At 41.9% G+C, this 20,774-nt stretch overlaps 1 protein-coding gene across 3 annotated transcripts in view; it reads left to right on the top strand.

Moving 5' to 3' along the window:
• The first annotated feature begins 825 nt into the window (after positions 1 to 825).
• Positions 826 to 20,774, top strand: part of Cdc42se2 (CDC42 small effector 2) — a 66,398-nt gene continuing 46,449 nt past the window's right edge. For 2 of the 3 annotated variants that reach the window (XM_029546161.1, XM_029546160.1), the window contains exon 1: positions 858 to 968. The gene's annotated coding sequence lies outside the window, so the exon portion shown is untranslated. Of the gene's footprint in view, positions 969 to 20,774 lie in introns of all 3 variants that reach the window. The other variant, XM_021211888.1, reaches the window with a different exon arrangement.

Here is a 20,774-nt window from a genome sequence, read left to right as displayed (position 1 = left end):
TGTCATTGAACAGCTAGAAATTTCCTATCAATAGTGATGGTCATGCAGCTCCCTGTCTGAGTATGTGTGGCTAGATTTCAGTGGAAAGGCATCCATTTGTTTCTTGCTTCTGGGTACCTAAAGCGTAAAGCTAATGTAGTCATAAAACGTGGTGGCTGAGGCAGGAGGACTGCTGTGAGTTCTAGGTCAGCCAGGGTTCTACTCCAAAAGTCCTTAGGCATGTGACACACACTAGTAATTCCAGCACTTGGGAGACGGAGGCAGGAGGATCACAAGATCCAGACTATCCTTATCTATATAGTGAGTTTGAGGCCACTCTGGGCTACAAAAAACGCCCTCTCTCAAATAACGACAAAGCAAAACCAAACCAAACCAAAACAAAACAAAAAACCACACCAAACCAAAACAACCAAAACAAAAAAACCCGATCCCACAAGTAGTCACAGAGACGCACTGGACACTTTTCAAATGCCAGGTAGATATTCTTGACTTTTCAATGAGTCAGTGATTCTGATTCCTTAAAAGTAACATGATCTGAGCGTGAGAGACATCAGGTTCTGGCCAGCTCTGCGTAGCACCGCCTCGCTCGCCCCGGCACGTCTATGGCCGGATCAGGATAAGAAGGGGTTGTGGCGCGAGGCCGCGGGCCTCCATCTTCCCCGTAGCCCACCCAGTGGTCACTCTTTGCGCTCCTAGCATCCCCTAGGTCTCGCCACTCCCTCACTGGGCGGGGCCTCACAGCTACCAGCCCGCCTACTGGGGGCATAGGGCGTGTCCTTGTAGTGGGGGGGGCGTAGCCGCGCAGCCGCACACAGCGCTTGTGGCTCCGCCTCTACGCGCCAGAGCCTAGGCGGGAGGGCGGAGCCCGAAGCAGGGAGCGCAGCTGCTGGTGTGTGGAGATCCTGGGAGCTTCGGAGCCGGCGCTCGGAGCCGCGCGGCAGGAGCGGGCGGCGGAGACAAAGGCGACGGTGAGTGAGGGAGAGGACCCCAGGATGGCCCCGCCGCCCGAGGCGCCAAGTGTAGGGCCGCCACTCGGAAGGTTGAGGGCGAGCGCGGCCCGGGCCTCTCCGCGCTGCGGACTGGGGCAGCAGACCGGGGCTGCGGACTGACTGAGGCTGCGGAGGCTCCATTTTCCAGTCTGGGCGAGGTCCTCACGCGAGGACCGGCGTATGGTTCTCTTCCTTCTCCGCGAGGCCAGCTTCCACCGTAGCCTGCACCTTCCCGATGAGGGAGGCGCTACGGACCCCTCCCCCAGTCCGCAGCCCCGCCAGTCTGGACCGGCGCGGAGCGGCTGGGCTCCCGAACCCCGACTCTCGCCCGGCCTGCCTGGGACCCCGGGAGAGGAAGCCGGGCTACTGCCTCACAGTCGCTGCGGCGACTCTAACAGGTTGTTGCACCGGGAGCTCGCGGCCACGGTGGTGAGCATTACTAACGGGTGTGGTAGGTAGCGGCTCGCTGACGTCCGCGTTTCGAGCGGCGGAGCAGCCCGATGCCGGCTGATTTCGGGCAACCCTGGGAATTCCGCTTTAGCGGCAGTGATTGCTGCTGCCGAGCTTTCCTGGAGGAGTTGGGTAGTGATGTGCAGAGCGCAGCACTGAAGCGTTCCGGGCCTGGGAGTACAGCTCAGTGGTAGGGAACTTGCCTTGCATGTAGGAGGCGGCCCAGAGTAGTTCAATTCCCCAGTTCTCCCACCCGCCACAAAAAAACAAAAAAAGAAAAAAAAAAGAAAAAAAGAAAATTAAATGCTCTATTAAAGGATCTACCGCATAACCCATGCTCAGTAAAATATTAATATTATGAATGAATCTTAAAACACCACACAGAGCTGTCCCTAATAGTAAGGTGAGGCACACATAGCTTCGTGACTCAGATAAAGGACTATTGGAAAGAATGCCTAGCAAGTGTCTGCCCCCATCCCCATGTAAACTATTGCTAATTAGCTGGTCATCATTGCCAGCCAGCATTTTTGAGAGAAGTTGGCTTACAGATTTCTGTTTCTCAGCAGGCCTGATTTCTCCCTTTCTTTGAAAATAATTGAGAACGATGTTTGGGGTGCATTTTGAGGCCTAGCTTTCTATTTAATAGGAGTAAAGAAGTGTGTGTGCTTTGGAGGGACTGTGGCATGGTCGGTCTTGGATCTCTATGAGCCAGGGAGAGAGAGCTCTGAAGTTTAGGGGAGGGGACCTAATGTCGACTTGGTGGTTAAACATCACTGTTTACCCAGCATACTCATTAGATGCATATTAAGCACAGAGAGGTTTTGAATGCTGTTTGTGGAAGGGAACAAAACCCCGAAATATTTCTATCTTAAGCTTGAGCTTGCAGTTCATTCTGTGGTATCGATGTAACAAGTAAGGACCTCCCCAAGCCCCTAGGGCTACTTCACTTGGAAAAAATGGCTGGTGAACTTCAGGAAGTGTTCATTCATAGCATCCTACTTAAAAGTTAATGAGTAACTCTTTAAGGCCAAGATTATTGGGTTATGGTTTCATTTGTCAGCTTAATAAAAAATCCCAGTAGGTTTTAAAGCAACAGGAAGAATGGTTTCCACAAGATGGTGTTTTATATTCTCCCCTGAACTAGATTTTGATGCAGTGTTTTTATCAATAGTGTGATTCCAGTTCTGTTTCAGTAAGAATCTTTGTAATAACATTTTCTATATTAAAAATCCCTGCTCTGTGGTTAAACCAGCACTTGCTGCTTATCTAGAGGATTGGAGTTAAGTTCCCAACACCCGTACCTGATGGCTCACAACTGTCAGTAATGGGGATATGATGCCCTCTTCTGGTCTTCATGGAACACCGGAATATAGGTGACATACACACACATACACATAATTACAGAACAGTAACTAGAGAGAGAGAGAGAGAGAGAGATCCCCAAAGATGGGCAGGGAATGTGGGTCAGTTGACATGAAGCCCCTGGTTCAGTCACCAGTACCACAAGCAGTGTGATAGTGGGAGCCTTACTACCAACACCTGTAATGGCGGAGGCAGAAGGATCATGAGTGTAAGGCAGTCTTTGGCCTATATATCTCAAACGTAAGGCCAGTCTGAACTATATGAGACCCAAAAGATAACAAGATAAATTAGTAGCTTTCTTTTGTTTTGGATATTTTAGCCATTTATTTCATTTTTAACAGAGCGGGGAATGTGGCTTATGGTAGTATACTTTTCTAGTATGCGTGCACCAGGCTCTGTTCCATCTTCAGTACCACAAAAAGAACAGAGTGGATGGGTAGGAAAAAAGAAATATCTTAAATAAAATACCTTTCCAGCATTTTTGTTTTGTCTCCTTGTTTATCATAAAAAAATACACTAATGACTAAATAGTGTTGACAAGAGAAGAATTATTAGAAGAATTAATAATATGTGGTGCTGTTTGGACTTTTCCTTCTAGAAGTACAACTATGATAGAACTATATATTAAAATGCGGGTGTGGGCTAGGCACTGGTATGCACCTTTAATCACAGCATTTGGATGGTAGGAGACAGGTAGATCTCTAAGTTTAAGGCCAGCCTGGTCTACATACCTAGTTCCAAGCCAGCTAGAGCCACAGAATGAGACCCTGTCTCAAAGCGGGGTGGGGGTGGGGGTGGGGGTGGGGGGTGTGCAGAGAAGATGTAGGCCAAAGATATACTGTAGTTGTTAATTTGTTTAGCATACATAAGCTTGCTTGGTTGCTTATCAAGTTCCAGTCTAGCCTGAGCTACATGACACCCTATTTCAAAACAAAACCAATCAATAAAACAGCCCCCTCAAAAAACAAAAATTACCACCCCCAAATAACCAAATCAAACCAGACAGTGAAGACTTCTATAGCCTGGTTGATAAGAGCCTTTTCCCAGGGTGCATGAAGCCCTGGCTTGGCGGTGCACTGCAGCATTGCCTCAGGAAGATCGAGGTGGAGACCAGCATTGTATTTTCTATGAACATGAAGTTTCTGTTGTCTTTGTTGTTGATATTTTGGGGTGAGACCAAGCCAGGGCCTCATGTGTTCTCCGTCAGACAGTTGCAGCCCTAACCCATTTTCATTATATTTTTATATTTTCATCTATAACTTAGAAATAGTGAAATTATATTTATGTATTTTATGTATGTGTATGCTCTATTCGCATATACTCTTGTATGCTAGAGGCATTGGATCCCATTTTAGATGGTTCCGAGCCACCGTGTGGTTGCTGGAAATTGAACTCAGGGCCTCTGGAAGAGTAGTCAGTGCTGCTGAGCCATCTCTCTAGTCCTTCACTTTCTTTAAAAATTTTTTTTAATTTAGATTTAATTTTAGGTAGAATGTTTTGCCTGCCTGTATGTATGTATGTAAGTAAGTAAGTAAGTATACCATGTTTGTGTCTGGTGCCTGCCCATGGAGCTCAGAGGGAATGTCAGATTCCCTGGAACTAGAGTTATGGATGATTGTGAGCCAAGCCACCATGTAGGTGCTGGGAACTGTACTCAGATTCTCCACAAGAACCACTGGTGTTCTAAGCAACTGAGCCATCTCCGCAGTCCATAGTTTCTCTTTTCTTTAAAAAAAAAAAAGGATTTCTGTTTTTTATTTTTAATTATGTGTATCTATGTGTCCAGGTGTATCTACACATCAGTTAAGGGTCTGTAGAATCTAGAAGAGGGAATGGAATCCCCTGCAGCTACAGGCAGTTTAAGCCACCAGATTTGGGTGCTAGGAACCAGACTTGGTTCCTCTGTAAAAGCAGTATTTGCTCTCAACTGCTGAGGCATCCGTCTCTCCAGCCCTGACAGTTCTTTAAATGCTATATTTTCTTGTAGGAGGAGTTATATGAGAATGTACACCACATAGTCTCAGTTTGTAGAATGTGGTAGTGTCTGGGTTTTTGTAAAGTATACTCTATATAATAGTCATACGGTGAGGAGATCGCCTAATGATACATTTTGCAGAATGTCTCCATCATTGAAGTTTGACTCCTTCAGAAGTTGAAATTAATGTTCTGCAAAGTTCATCTGCATCATTGCAAGGTAATGAAGATTCACCGTTTTTACAGTGAATTTAGTTGGCCTTTGTGACTTACCAGTGCTTGAAATATATTGTCACTGTATAGACTGACAATTCAAATAGGACTTTCCAAGTTTAGACATTGGTTGTTAATCTTTCTCTTTATGTTTTTTCAAGACAGGGTTTTTCTGTGTAGTAGCCCTGGCCGTCCTAGAATTTGCTTTGTAGATCAGGCTGGCCTCAAACTCACAGAGGTCTCCCTGTGTCTGCCACCTGAGTGATGGGATTAAACGCATCGCATACACCACCATTTTTTGGCTGTTAGCTTTTTTATGGCTATTCTTAGGAGTAACAGAAAGTCATGAGTACCTGAAAACAGAACTTCTGATTTTAAACTACTGGGTGTTTTGTAATTGTTCTTAGGACTGTTAAAAAAGTAACTTTTCAGATTTTAGTGGTAGAGAGTAATGATAGTTTTAGAATGTTTATATCTTGTAGGAAGTTATTTGATAACATACCATGACAGCCTAGTATTATGAAAAACCGTAGGGAAAATGATGACAGAGCCAGTAAAGAACATTGAAGATAGGCTTTGATGATGTCTGATACAACCTGCTTCTTGCTCAAGCATGGCTACTCACCCTTGGCCATCTTGAGAGCCACCAGAGTGTGGCCTGCTTTAGTTCTCCATGGCCAATGGAAGGAAGACTCTCTTGATTATAGAATTATCCCTTACAGACATCTGAACCCAGTGATTGTTACTCAACAGATAACTTCTTGATGGTTTTGTGCCTGAGGCTTTTTCCTGTCTGAGAGTTCCAGGTGGACAGTCACTTGAGCTGATAGATGACTGTGGTTGGAGCAGCAGCTTGTGGAGGGGGGAGGTGTCTTTGTGACTTATGCTATTTGCATTTTTTTTCTGTAAATGTGAGCAGTGGTTAGAAAGGTGAGGTTCATGAGGTCAGAGGTTGAACTGTGCTGTCTGAACGTGTTTGTGTCCGTGTGTGCATGTGCGTGTGTGTGCATGTACATGCAGGCAAAATGCCCTTATAGGAAAACATGAAAGCAAGTAAGTCTGGAAAAAAAAAGTTTATAAATACATGGAGATAATTTAATAGTAGATGGAGAGTTACTTAGTAGTAGAGAATTTCTGTTCTGCAGATGAAAAGTTCACAGTATGATTGCTTGACATAACTCCCAGTGCACTGAAAATGGTTAAGATGCTATCCATGTAATTTACCTCAGTGAGTAATTAAAGTGACAGAAATGTTTGTAAGTACTTCAGACTTATTGACAACAGCATTGAGACATGGTAAAATAACTTTGCTAAGAAAATAAGGATTCGCCTGGCAGTGGTGACGCAAGCCTTTAATCCCAGCACTTGGGAGGCAGAGGTAGGCGGATTTCTGAGTTCGAGGCCAGCCTGGTCTACAGAGTGAGTTCCAGGACAGCCAGGGCTACACAGAGAAACCCTGTCTTGAAAAAACAGGAAACTAAAAATAAAATAAAATAAGAATTCATAATCTTTGATATATTTAAAATATTATATGAGACTAAGTAAAGCCCAGGATGATCTTATTTATAACTGTTGGAATATTTGAAATACTGAAATGTTGGTGGAGGTTTTTTTTTTTTTTTCTATAAATAATTGATTCTTTGAGAATTGACCTTATTCACTCAACTCCCGTGCCCACTCCCCTTCCTGATTAACCCAACTTTGTATCTACCTCCCCCCAATCAGGTCTAATTTGGGTTGCCAAGATGTTCTTGGGTGTGTGACCTGCTGGAGTCTGGTCATCTGACCAGCGAGAACACTCTTGGGGGAAACTGACTCCCCTTTCTCTGAAGCTATCAATTCCCAGTAGTGCCTCTGCTGGGGGTGGGCCTTGGTGTTCACCTCCCCTCTTCAAGGGATTGGGATTAGCTTGAGCTAGTACTGGTTAATGTATGCTGTGATAACTGCTGTGTGTTCATATGTGCAGTGCCTGCTCCTGTTTGGGGGACACTGTTCCTTGTGTTTACTCACCACCTCTCTTCTGAAATGACCCCTGAGCCCTGGGAACAGAGTGTACAGTATAGATTCATTAGGGCTTCATTTAGGACTGAGCATTTTGTAGGCTCTTATTCTCTGCATCTTAGTCACTTGTGGGTTTCTGTGTTAATTACCATCTACTGCAAATAGAAACTTCTCTGAGGAGAGTTGAGAGATACTTTAATGTATAGGTATAACAATATGTCATTAGGAGTCAGTTTTATACTTTGTCCATTTAACAGAATAAAAGGGATAGGTTCTCCCCTAAGGCCTGTGAGCCACAGGTTCTTGCCCCAAAATGGTGCCAGGTATGGGTTTCATCTTATGGAGTGGGACTTAAGTCAATTAGAAAGTGGTTGGTTAGTCCCATGATGTTTATGTCACTATTGTACCAGTGGACATGTCTTGCCAAAACATTGGTATTGTAGTTTGTAAGGTTCACAGCCGCTGAGATTGATAATGACTTCAAAAGCACACATAGCACCTTCTGGAATTATGAAAGCTAGCCAGTAGTGATGAAACTTCCAGGTCAGTATCAGTGTATTATCTCCATGTTCTGTGACACAAGTGCATAGCATCAGCAGCAGTGGGTTTTAACATCAAGTTCTGGAGGGTAACCAATAGCATTGGCAGTAGCCTATAGTGTTTAGGGGCTTATGGGACCTTACTTAGGGTAACGCAGTTTTAACTCTCTCTGTCTCTGTCTCTGTCTCTGTCTCTGACTCTCTGTGTAAGCTTGCACAGTAATAGGCTTCCATATCACTTTTTGGAAAGGTATCACTCTCCTTTTTTTTTTTTTTTTTTTTTTTTTTCTGAGACAGGGTTTCTCTGTATAGCAGGCTGGCCTTGAACTCAAATCCGCCTGCCTCTGCCTCTGGAGTGCTGGGTTTAAAGGTGTGCGCCACCACGCCCGGCCACTCTCCCATTTTCTCTCTTATCCCTTTACCCCTTCAGTTTAACCCTTCTTGTTCTGTTGCTCTCTTTTAAACCTTTGTACAACTGTACTCAAGGCTTTCAAGGGTTGAGTATCTGATGGGAGCCGTAGTTCCTTCTTTGTAAGAGTGATTTTTAGACTTAGGACACATTTCTTTCCTCAGTTGAAAACCCTAAAATGATTAAGAACAATGCTTGGCATACTGGAGTCTGTGCCTGTGCTGTTTGTATAGATTGTGAAAACTTATTAGAATAGCATTAACACAGAACATTTCTTGGGTACTTTAGTTTCACATTCTCCAGGATAACCTGCTTTTGTATTTTTAGGTATCAGACTTTTTAAATCATGAAAATACTTTATTATTATCTGCTTAAGGATGAGTCTATGGTATTTTATTTATTTTAAGAATAATTTACTTTTTTTCACATTTATTGGTATTTTGCCTGCATGTATGTCTATATGGGGATGGCAGAAGCCCTGTAACCAGAGTCAGAGACATTTGTGAATTGTAATGTGGGTGCTGGGAATTGAATCCAGGTCTCCTGGAAGAGCAGCCAGTGCTCTTAACTCCTTAACCATCTCTCCAATTCCTTAAGGTTTTATAAGAGTAAACAAATTTTTTTTTAAATTTATTTTACTTTATATGTATGAGTGTTTTGCTTCCATGAATTTATATGCACCACTTGTGTGTCTAGTGCTTGTGGAGGCTGGGAGAAGGCATTGGATCCACTGGAACCGGATTTTTAGATGGCTGTGAATCTCCATGTGGGTGTTGGAAACTGAACCCAGGCCTTCTGTAAGAGAGCAGCAAGTGCTCTAAACTGCTGAGCATTTGGTCAGGCCTCTTGAGGATTTTAAAAACAATTGAAAATGTATAGTTTTGATTTCTTGTAGATTGATTGATTCACTTATTTTTTGGAGATAGGTCCCATGGAGCTAAGGCTGGCTCATAGTTGCGTGTGGAGCTGAGGATGACCTTGAATTTCTGATCCTTCTAACAGAGGTCTGTTATCCCATACAAAGGGGATTTCTGAACTGAAATGTCCAGTTTCAGTAATATCTAATCTTTATCTGAAACTTATATGGTACTTATAAATGTATGTAGCTAAAGATGGGTTATGGTAAAACAAAAGAAAACAAAAAACTCTGTTTCCTAGAAAATGGTACATGAATTCACATTAAATCTCATGATTTTTTATAGGGATTGTGTGAACCCTGACCAGTTTTTTAACTGATCTAGAAATTCATGCTATGATTTCTTATGACATCTTCATGCTAGAGTTTTTGAAAGCATATTGTACTAAAGCACAAAATTATTTTTGTTTTATTTGGTTTATCAAGTTATTACTTTGACTTTTTTTTCTTTTCAGTGCTGGTGGGCCCTAGGGTGCTCAAGGGGTTAAGTAACTGCTTACTAGTGAACTGTACATCAGTCTTCTCCTGTGACCTTTTGTGTAGGAAAGCAGAATGAATCTGGACTCTCCAGCACTGTGTGTTTCCCACCTCCCCACTCTGGGGAACTACAGGTCTCTGTGCAGCTGTTCTGCTCTGTGATAGGCCTTGATATGGTTGAAATTGAAGAAAGGTTCTCACTGTGCTGTCAAGTCTTCCCTGGAGAGTCGTTCTCTAGGTCTTACAAAGCTCATGTAGCTCTTCTAGTCACTTAGATAACGAAGTCTTCTAGTGTCTGTCAGCACTGACTTTATTTTAGTCCCTTTTCTTTTCTCTCTCTCTCTCTCTCTCTCTCTCTCTCTCTCTCTCTCTCTCTCTTTTTTTTTTTTCTTCGTTTGAAACAGGTTGGTTATGGCAATGTAGCTCTGGCTGGCTCTGACAGAACTTGCTATGTTCGTCAGGCTGACCTTGGATTTAGAGAGATCTGCTTGCTTCTGCCTCCTGAGTGGTATGATTAAAGACAGGTGTGCTGTCACACCTGGTGGTTTTCTTTCCTGTTCATTAGTTTCTTTGTTTCATAAATAGTATTGCCAATTCTTCAGTAAGGGTATCCTCCCCTGTTTAGAGATGGTGTGTGTGTGATGTTTTGAGTGGTTAGTCCAAATGCTATCTGCCATTTTTGTCGAGTGGGTCCTTAGATGAATCTGGTCTTAGGAATACTGTAAGTAATATTCTTGGGTATTCCATGTCTGGGAACCACACTCTACTGTTAGCTGAGTAGCATGTTAGTAGAAGTAAGCATAGTACATTAAAGTGACTTCATACAGCATAGCATTTCCCTGGGGCCTCAACATCCTTCCCAGCTCCTGTTTAGTAATGTACTTTCAGGGTGTGTGTGTGTGTGTGTGTGTGTGTGTTTGTGACTACTGCTGGTAGCATCATATGCTTTTAAGACTTCTTTCTTGGCCAGGCAGTGGTAGCGCATGCCTTTAATCCCAGCACTTGGGAAGCAGAGGCAGGCGGATTTCTGAGTTCGTGGCCAGCCCAGTCTACAGAGTGAGTTCCAGGACAGTCAGGGCTACACAGAGAAACCCTGTCTCAAAAAAAAAAAAAAAAAAAAAAAAAAAAAAGACTTCTTTCTCTATAATGTCTCTTGAATATTCTTTGTCATGTTTGAACCCAAGGGCCACTGTTCTTGTTACACTCCATCCCTTTGTCATTGCATTCCTCTGACCACCCATAGCCTGTAGAGTAGTGTTTACCTAGACCATGCCCAGCTCTTCTCAAGTGCTCACTGGCCTTGATAGCCTTGCGTGCTCTCAGTCTATAATCCCAGGGCTTTCCCCTGGTCCAGTGCTGTCTTTCTCCTGAATGACTGTTCACACTTTGTCTGTCATCTCTTGTACCACACCCCCACACCCTTTTTGTTTCCAGTTGATGAACGTGTTTCCTATATACTCACAATGAAAGCAATCAGAAAACATTTCTTAGCCATCCTACATCTCTACTCATATCTTCTGTTTCTTCCCGTGCGCTTGGTTTTGTTCCTTTTCTCTGGTCAAGGATGTTAATTGCTTCAGTCTTGATCTCATTCAGCATGTATACCTCTGTCCTAGCTCTCCTGGATCACTTTAGTCCAGGAGAAAATTTTAGCTGAAAAATCTCCAATCTTCTAAAAAGTCTTCCTCAACATGTTCTTCTCTTACCTTAGTTACTGCTCTAAAAACGTGGTTTTTGATGATTGGTTGATTTTTGCTTGTCTCTTCTCTCTCTTCTATTCTGTCAGCCATAGCTGCATCTTGTGGGTAGACTCCCCAGTCAGTTGTCCAAGTAATTTCAGTTGAGATAGCAATATTTGGCTTGATTAATAATCATGTCTTTGAAACCTTTCTTTCCTTTGCTCTCTGAATAATACTGTGTGTTTTCAGTTTCTTCTACTGGTTCCTTTTTTGTTGCCCAGCTTTTAGAAAAGGAGGCAGTATTCCCAGGCTCTATGTTTAGATCTCTGATGTATTTATATTTAGTCTTGTGATCTCATCCTATCTAGTGAAAAAAGCTGAGAATTTTATCTTTAGTCTGAATCTTTTTCTAACATCCAGTCTTGTAGATCCATCTGCCTATTCAACATTTTCAACCAGACATCTAATAGGCTCGTGTTGTTTAACTAAAATCACAGCTAAACTCATTCTCCTGCTTCTCCTCCTCTGGTCATTATTCCCATTCTAGTCTTCGCATCTTGTTAAATGTCAACTTTGTCAGCATCTGTGGCCAAAAACCTACCAGACCTTCTTGGTTCTCCACATTGAGTTAAAATAAGGTGTCATGAAAACATATGCTTTTATCTACTTTAAAAGCCGTGTTAAGAATAAATGCAGGACCTCTAGTATTGTCCAGCTTGGTGACTGTGCTTACTGAGTGTGTGCAAGAACCAGTGTTTGATGCCAAAAAACAGGCCCATAGGCACTGAAAAATAAACTGACCCAGTTTGCCATTTTCAAGTCCTGCTGCCACTCTCTATGCATCTGTTCTCTTGCTGTTCCTCCTCTATTCTGTTTTCAGCAGAGCAACCAGGTCATGTTTTTAAAATGGAAGTCTAATTATTTCACTTCTATGTTCCAGAGCCTTCTGTGATGTTCTACGCTCCCCCCCCCCCTTCTGTTACTCTGATAACATTTGAACCAGGGGTAGCTTGGGAGGAGGAAAGAATTTGTTTGGCTTATACTTCCAGGTCATGTACACCATTGATGGAAGTCAGGGCAGAAACTCAAGCAGGAGCTGGTAAATGAGCCAGAGAGTTGCTTTTGGACAGTGTTTTGTCACAGAACAGAGCAAACTACAACAGGTGCTCTCTGTTATAGAAAATGAAACCAGAGTTACTGCAGAGCTTATGAGACCCTCTGTTGTTTGTATAGTCCTGAGCTCAAGGCCTAGTTTTCCCTTGGTGGGCTCTAGTCCTGGTCTCCTTTGAAGTTCCTTTGCTCTAGTATACAGTTGTGCTGTGTGTGTTCCTACAGATACAACTTTGCCTCATTCTCTGGAATGTATCTCAGTGTCTGGACAATGGATAATTGTGGAATGTGCTAAATGAGTGTGTGGAGCTGGTGGACCGCACATGTGTTTTTGTAGCTAAAAGTATTTAGAGTGGAAGAATTAATGGAAATAAAAATGCAAGAGGAAGAAGTCGTTTGAAATTACTTAGTTTTGATATGGAAAGTGGAGACACCCTGAGGTAAGTGATAAGGGGCAGAAGAAATGAGAAGTGGGGCAGGGAGATGCAGAGGTGGAGTGTGATCTGGAGGAGGGGGTAGCACTTACGTTTGTTTTGTTTTGTGTGGGTTTTATTTTTTGAGACATGGTCTCTCTTATGCACCTGGAACTCACTGTGTGGACCAGAATGGCCTTAAACTCAAAGAGATCCTCCTGCCTCTGCTTCCAGAGTACAATAATGGAATGAGCCACTATGCCTGGCTGGCTCATTAGAACTTTTTGAGGGTGCTTACTTCATATTTCTCTTTAGGATAACAGTTCTTGAAGGCTGAGTGTTGGTGACTTACATGGACTTATACACTCCAGCTTTGACTATGTTGTACTTTTCTTTTTACTAGAGCTGTTCGCTGAAGTGAGATTGGAAGCCAAAACATTCTTCTTTTGGTAAACTTTGTTAAAGAAAAGCAATTACTGTCACTTACATAACCCGGCAATATTCTTTTGTATATGTGTGTACGTATCCCAGAGGTTAACCTCTAGGTGTTGTTCCTTGAGCTTCTCCTCACTCCCCAGTTTTTTGAAAGTCTTACTGGGACTTGGGGCCTTGCAGATTCAACCAAGTTGTCTGGCCAGTGAGCCCTGAGAAGTCCTGTTTCTGTCATCTCTGCTGGGATTGTGGGTGTGTGTCACTGCATGGATTTTCATCAGGGCTGGGGAATGATCTCAGGTCCTGATGGTGAACACTTCTCAACTGCCTCACCAGTCCCTTCTTGCATTATTGTTACCATTTCTTGTCAATACTCAAACAGTTCTCAGAGTTTTAAGGGGGGAATTTCAGGGCACAAAAGTCGCTAACTACCGTGTCCTGTCAGACTGACTGGACTTCCTGTTTACTCCTCTCTCAAAAGCAGAGCTGGGGATATGAGGGCAGAGTGATGGTGTGTCACATAATACCCTGCATTTCCATGATATATTAGCAGCTAGCTACAGTAATGTATATTGCTATTTTGAATAGTATTTAATGTATGGATGTACATATTTGTGTTCTTAAATGAAAAATGCTGGGCTGTACTTGAGTGCTTTCATTTTTGTAACGCTGGAGGTTGAAGCAGTGGCCCAACTTATGCATGGCAGTCAAGCTACTGCACCTCAGCCCATCTCTGAAGTGCAGTTTTAAACTGCAACTTAAGTTCAATGAGAAAGGAGAATGCCAGGGAAGTTAATTACATGCAAGTGTTCAGTGTTCTGTGAGTAAGAGTTCTTACTTAACTTTCCACCCCTAAGCTATAGGGACCATATCCTGTTGATAAAAGTCTTTTAGGTAAAACTTTGAAATAGATGGTTTAGAAGCTCCTTTTTCTCTTTTTCTTTTTTCTTTTGTTTTTTTGAGATAGGGTTTCTCTGTGTAGCCCTGGCTGTAGACCAGGCTGGCCTCAAACTCAGAAATTCGCCTACTTCTGCCTCCCAAGTGCTGGGATTAAAGGTGTGCGCCACCACTGCCTGGCTGGTTTAGAAGTTCCTGAATGAATAATGGTGTAAATAAAAATTATTCTCTATTAAACATTTTTATACTTTTGTATATGTAATCTATATTTTCATTGATTTGTTTTGTGGTACTATTATGTGAACATAATCTGGACTTGACTTTTATGGCCATTTGAGGTAGGCTTTTGTGTGCTTTTGTATAAACATGTACACATAGTTTAAGCTTTCATGACCATTAATCTTAACTCCTAAGCAGTAATAACCATAAAAATCAGATTTTGTATTTTTATTTCACATTAAAAGAAACATAACTTACATATGTATTTATATGTGTGTTGTTGTGATATTTGAGAGAGGGTCTTGCTGTTTTGCTTCGTCTGGCCTCAAATTTATCATCTTCCTACCTTAGCCCCAAGTGTTGAGATTATAAAGTATATAACACCACACTGGCTCTCTTTCATAATTAAAATAAAATGTTTTTAAGATAGGTGTGGTGACACATGTCTTTAATCCCAGCAATTAGGAGGCAGAGTAGAACTCTTGAGTTTGAGGCCAGCGGGGTATACATAGTGAGTTCCAGGACACCCAGAGCTGCATAGTGAGAGTCTGTCTCAAAAGAACAAAACAAAGCATGTATTTATTATTTTAAAATTGTGTGTGCACGCACATATGAGCATGCTTGTATGTGTGTATGAGCATGAATGCAGTTACCCATGGAGCTCCAAAGAGGGTGTCAGATCCCCTAGACCTGATGCAACAGGTGGTGTGGTCTACCTGACGTGGGTGCTGGCAGCCTACCTTTACTTACAAGAGCAATATGTGCTCTGAACCCCTGAGCCATCTCTCCAGCCCACTGTTTATTACATTTTTAATATGTATTTTACATGTCAAGTAATTTTGAATTACACACTAGAGTGCTTTGGTTAAAGTTTTCAAATCATTTATTTTATGGGCTAGGTTATCTTTATTAGAATCCAGCATTGATCTAATTGAGTTTATATGTGAAATACTGCCCTAGGATTAATAACATTCATGAACTCATGCATTTTTTTTTCATTTTTAAATTTACGTTGTGTGTGCATGCATGTATACACATGCTCTGGCACTCTTAACTGTATTTCTAATTGCTCCTTTATCTCAGTGCAGGTGCTAAAGCTCTTACAATGCCTCTGGGAGTTTGTTGGTTTTGTGACTTAACCTTGATTAGTCTACTCAGATTGTTTCTCTTTAGTGAAAGAAGTTCAGCTTAGCCAGTGTGCTGTGTGCAGTTCCCTGCTCCCTGTCTCCTTCCTTCTGTAATGTATATATAAACACTCTAGTCCAGCATTTTGGTTGTAGTTTGCCTGTCAGCATATATAAATGCTCCTGGCATTTTCTGCTACTCTATGTCTCCCAGTCAGTGTTATCAAGTCAGTAGATGATCTCCTGTCAGTCCTCAGGTGTTCACAGCTTCTGTTTTCAACACCCTAGTTCTAGAGACTCTAGTCCTGTTATAGTGAATTTATTGTTCAGCACTTAAACTTGGTTGCTGGCATTGATCAGCCACATTTACTTTACTTAATTTATTATCCCTTAGCTCAAATTGTTCTCTAATGCATAGTACCAAATAAACTGTTTCAAAAAGAACATTAGAAAACATAAAGCAATGGAAAAGGCTTGAATGTCTATCCCAACATTACAGGGGGTTAGTTTTGATGAATGTCTTTGCAGAAAAGTCAGTGAATTTATCCTCCACAGATTCTATTACATCTCACCCCAGCAAATGTTACCACGGTAAAAGCATTGCTTTTTATTCAGTGAGAGAGGATCTGTTGAAAAGGAGAATTTAACTTTGGACAGAGGTAAAGCTGCAAGTAAAGTTGTGGAGAGAAGTATTGGTGAACTGCATGTGGTGATACACACGTGGAACCTCAGTACTCAGGCAGCTGAGGCGGGAGGAGCAGAGAATAGAAAAGCAGGTGAAGCCAGAGCACCTGTGAAGAGCTGGAGTGGGTTCAGAGTGCATCTCATGGTATGGAGATGTAGGTCAAGAGTCTCTCCGGCCTCACCATTAATGGGCTTGTACTTGGTCATCCCTAGAGTAGCCACTGTGTATATCTATAGGTTCAATTGTGAAGATGTGGGAAAAAGAATGTCCTTGGGGCTGGAGAGGTGGTTCAGCGGTTAAGGGCACTGACTACTCTTCCAAAGGTCCTGAGTTCAAATCCTAGCAACCACATGGTGGCTCACAACCATCCATAATGAAATCTGACGCCCTCTTCTGGTGTGTCTGAAGACAGCTACAGTGTATTTAGATATAATAAATACATCTTTAAAAAAAAAAAGTGTCCCTGAAGTGAGTCCCTATTATGTGTCCAGGGACTTGAGAACATTTTCCTGACTCATGGTAAACCCTTAGCTATGGTTCCTGCTAGAAGGCTATGCCGCATATTATGTAGCATGCAAATGTTATGTAATGCTGAGTAAAAATGAAAGAGAACCTTTAAAAAGAGTATGGCGCAATGTGGGCTACATTGTGAGGCCTTGTCTCACTGTTCTCATCTTCTTTTCTCCTCTTTTTTGTGTTTATGAGCAGTGGAATGTGGCAGGTCACCTTATTTTATTTTACTTTATTTTATTGATTTATTTTGAGGCAGAGGCTGGCTTTGAACTCCCTATATGGTGGCTGGTCTTGAACTCCTGATTCTCCTGCCTCTACCTACCAAGTGCTAGGACAGCAGGCCTGTCCTACCATGCTGGCTAACTAGTATTTTGTTTCGTTTTCTTTTAAAGAACATTCATACTGTCACACTTGGTTATATTATATTCACTAACAAAAAATGTAGTCCTATATACAGTAGAATTACTTTAATAATGGTCTTTGGGTATAATAAAGACTGGAGGATAAATTCATGCTTTTCTCTGCATTGTTTGGTGTTACTTTAATGTTAAAATAATTATAGTGGGCCTGAGAGATGGCTTAGTAGACAGAGATGCTTGTTGCTAAGCTGACAACCTGAGTTTGATCCCTGGGATTCACAGTGGATGGAGAGAATCACCTCCAGCTTCCACATTTCACTATGGCATACGTAAATAAGTAAATAAATGTGAAGGGGGAAAAAGGTAATTTTAGAAGAACCTACCCCCAATCCCTAGGATCAGACGCTGGCAGAGTCTATTGTGTATGCCAGGCAAGGACTTTACCATTGAGTCATATGTTTTCAGGCTCAAGGATATGTTTAGTTGAAGGCCTACAACTAAGTCTGTGTAAAAACTGGGTCATCTGCATTAGCTATTGCTGTGCTCTATGTCAGGAGTTCTTAGGAAAGAGTTTAGCATGTAAGAATTGTTACATTAGAGTTTGATTTGATTTTTATTTCATACATGTAAAAGTACTTGTGGGAGTATTGTGTATGTGTGTGTGTGTGTGTGTGTGTGTGTTGGACTCTCAGAAAACCACTGTCCCAGACTCGTCAACATCTTGAAGATGTTGTGTCTTCAAGTAGTAGTGACCACAGCTATCCAAGAGCCCTTAGGTTTTTACAGTAAGTGACTAGTCTCTTACCAGAATGGTAAACTACTTGCTTTGGCTTTATCCTCCCTAATGCTGTCTTTTTCTGTGTGGCATTACATGTTCACAGGCTCCTGCAGTTTGTCTTTTTATAGCCATTTTCTTACCTTAAAGGTGCCACCCTGGTTGTACGGAGGTTGCTCAAACTACTTCTTAATGTGGTGAAGAAGAATAAAAAGCAATATTGTTGATGTGGCTGTTTTCTATTGAGAAATAGTGCATTTGTTGTCAGTCAACTGACAGTCCCTTGAGAATGTCCCTAAAAACATGGCACATTTGTGAACAGATAAACAACTGTTTGCCTGTTTAAGAAAAATGTTGAGAATTATTCCATACACTTTTATGCTTAAAATACTATTTTTTTAAGTTAAAATTCAGAGTGAATTTTGTCCTGTTATTTTTTTTTAGAATATCTCTTATATTTTGACAATTTTGTACTTATGAGCAATATATCATATGTTCCCTCAATTCCTATCCTCTACTACTCCCAGTCAACCCCAATATGTTACCCATCTTTTTAAATTTCTTCTACTTTTGTATTAATCACCCACTGAGTCCGGTTAGCCCATTGGGTGCTCACTGATCTTGTCGACTTGACCCGGTGAGGTAACCACAGCTGCGACGAGCACATGACTGAAGCATCATGCACATCCTGTCCTGAAGACACTCACAGACTTCTCCCTCCTCCAGCCCTTACGTGCTTTCTGCCCTTCTTCCATGTTCATGAGCTTTTAGCTAGTAGGGTCAAGGTGTGTGTGTGTGTGTGTGGTGTGGTGCTCTTAGGAAACCACTGTCTTATTTTATGAAAACTAGCCTTGTTTTTGTGAAACCTTGTTTTATGTATAGGGCAGTGGTTCTCAACCTTCCTAATATAGTTCCTCTATATTGTGGTGACCCCAGCCACATTATTTCATTACTATTTCACAACTGTAATTTTGCTGCTGTTATGGATCGTAATGTAAATATCCGATATGCAACCCCTAAAAGGGTGGGTTGCCCCCTAAAGGGGTCACGGCCTCCAGGTTGAGAACCAGTGGTGTAGTGGCTTATAATTAGCTGTACAGTGAGTGGTGTCTAACTGTTTTAAGCCAGTGAGTTTGGGAGGTGCTGAGAAGTGGCATGGCAAGTCCTCTTAAAATGCTTTCCATTGCTTTCTCAGTTAAGAAAGGGTATTAGGTGTTTTATGGATGGCTTGGCTTGTGGAAGATGCTAATAATGTTTCATTTCCTTCCTGCTGTACCTATTGTGTTAAGATGCCTTGGGAGCTCTTGAAAGTTAATTGGGGTCAGGAAACTAGAAATATGTGAGATTCAGGTGAACTCATATGTATTTGTGCTGATTATTTACTCTTTGTCCAAAAATGAGAGTGGTTCTTTTGACTTTTAAAAGTCTTTTAAAAATCTGATTTATAGCCAGGTGGTGGTGTTGAATGTTGCCTTTAATCCCATCACTCAGGAAACAGGGTAGGTGGATCTTTGACTTTGATGCCAGCCAGGTTGACAGAACAAGTTCCAGAAGAGCCAGGCTAGAGAATAAACTTGTATGGAAAAAAAATCAATTAAACAAAATAAAACAAAACACCTGACTCCAAAGCTGGCATGGTGGCACACACCTGTAATCCCAGTTCCCAGAGGCAGAGGTAGGTATATCTCTGAGTTCAGTGTCATCCTGGTCTACAGAATGAGTTCTAGGACAACCAAGTTAAAGTCATCTATAATTAGAGTTTTTCCTCCCATTCACTTTACTCCCAGAAATAAGGACTCTGAGACTTAATAGTTCATGAATAAATGCCTAGGCAAAAGCTTTGCTTGCTCTCTGACTCGCTCATAACTTAGTTATCCATTTATGCTATTCTAAGTTGTGCCATGTAGCTAGCTGGTTACCTGGTCTTCAGTTTCAAGGTACCATCTTCTTCTATGGGGTCAATCTCCAGCACCTTACTCTTTCCCAGAATCCTCTTTCTCTCTGAATTCTCACCTCCTATTTTCTGCCTCCACTCATTGGCTGTAGGCCTTTTTATTGACAGGTAAATGCTTTTACACAACGCACAAGAGGAAAAAAAAAAAAGCCAGGAAACCCTGTCTTGACCCTCACCCTCAACAAAAACAAAATAAAACAAACAAAAATCCAACGACTTCAGTGGAAGTTTTAATGTTAAAAACTGAATTAGCCAGGCATAGTGGTACACATGCCTTTACTTCTAGTGCTCTGGAAATGGGCAGGCGTATATCAATGGGTACAAGGTGAGCCTGGAATACATAGTGAGTTCTGGGACCAGACAGACAGACAGACAGACAGACAGACAATCAACTGAGATTAAACTGTTCTGAGTTGAGTTGAGCCAAACTGAATTGAGAGGAGTTAATTACTGCTGACTAAAAGGGTGAGAAAGTAACTATTTCTGTATTTCCTTAGAAATGGACACATTTGTATTTCTAACTTTTATTCAAAATTATGTCTATTTTAATAAATTGGCCCTTTGGGGAACAAATATAGCTAAAATATGGAGGAAACAACTCTTAACTTCAATAATAATTACAAGTTTCTCTTACCAGATTTGAGAGACAATGGTATTTTGGTCCTGAATACACTGTGGTTCTAAGTGCACTGATGCAGGGAGTGAGCTGGTGGAGCTACTCTCCAAACAGCCTGCCTGGCCTGTTGATCCTAGGATTTTCATTTAAGAATGTGCTTGGGGGTAAAAAAGTGCTTTTCTGCTCTGTTTTGGGAGGGGTAACCCCTCTCCCAATAGGCTTATGAGGAAATTTTTCATAATAGTAGATTCAGTTTGTTGAAATGTGTAAGTCAATGCTACTGACAGCCTTCTTTGTCTAAGTAGTAATTTTATCACCAGAAAAAAATCAACATTCTTCCAGCTCTGCACTCTGACACAAGAATGAAATTTTTGTCCCTGGGATTTGCCTTTTTGGTCTCATCGGGGTTTGTCAGTACTGTAGCACCTGTCATTGTCTCTTACAACTGAGTATTCCATGATGTACATGCACAGCATTTTATTTTTCTATTATCAGTTTGTGAACATTGTGAGTTTTCTCCTCACATTTCAGCCATTATGAATAAAGCAGTTAAGAATATGAGCACTGGGGACTGGTGAGATGGCTCAGTGGGTAAGAGCACCCGACTGCTCTTCCGAAGGTCCGGAGTTCAAATCCCAGCAACCACATGGTGGCTCATAACCATCCGT

This window comes from Mus pahari, chromosome 14 (assembly GCF_900095145.1).
Source record: "Mus pahari chromosome 14, PAHARI_EIJ_v1.1, whole genome shotgun sequence".
In the NCBI taxonomy this organism is placed as follows: Eukaryota; Metazoa; Chordata; class Mammalia; order Rodentia; family Muridae; genus Mus; species Mus pahari.
This window is presented reverse-complemented; position numbering and strand designations above follow the sequence as displayed.